The following is a 344-nucleotide window of genomic DNA, read 5'->3' as shown; positions in this document are numbered from 1 at the left end:
AGGGAGTGAGTGCAGGGGACGGGGACACGGGAATAAATGAGGACCAGGAAAAGCGGCAGCAGCCGGGAAAATAAACACCAAGTGGGGGGCATGGGAGAATCCCCTCTCTGTCAATGATTTCTTCTTCGATGTCTCTGTTTGCTCCATTCTCAAGGCAGGGAGGGATGCTGAGATGGCCTGGGGGAGCCAATGGCCTGTCACACCCCCCTCCCTCGTGTCCCTGCACCTGAGATGGGATGCTGCTTCTCTTCCCCCCCCACACAGCCCTTTGGCTTGAACCACCGTCGCTGGCTTTGCTTGTGGAGCACAGTTCCCAGGGCTCACAAGCACAAAAGCTAACCAGC

The 344-nt window shown here is 57.6% G+C and overlaps 1 protein-coding gene across 1 annotated transcript in view; it reads left to right on the top strand.

The window, feature by feature from the left end:
- The window catches only part of LOC104470390 (voltage-dependent R-type calcium channel subunit alpha-1E-like), a gene marked incomplete at both ends in the record, with an annotated part of 6,878 nt that overhangs the window by 5,790 nt on the left and 744 nt on the right, over positions 1-344 (top strand). The gene's annotated exons all lie outside the window — the stretch shown is intronic.

This window comes from Pterocles gutturalis, unplaced genomic scaffold (genome assembly GCF_000699245.1).
Source record: "Pterocles gutturalis isolate BGI_N339 unplaced genomic scaffold, ASM69924v1 scaffold45111, whole genome shotgun sequence".
Taxonomy (NCBI): domain Eukaryota; kingdom Metazoa; phylum Chordata; class Aves; order Pterocliformes; family Pteroclidae; genus Pterocles; species Pterocles gutturalis.
Note: the sequence above shows the minus strand (reverse complement) of the source record. Positions and strands in the feature narration are given on the sequence as shown.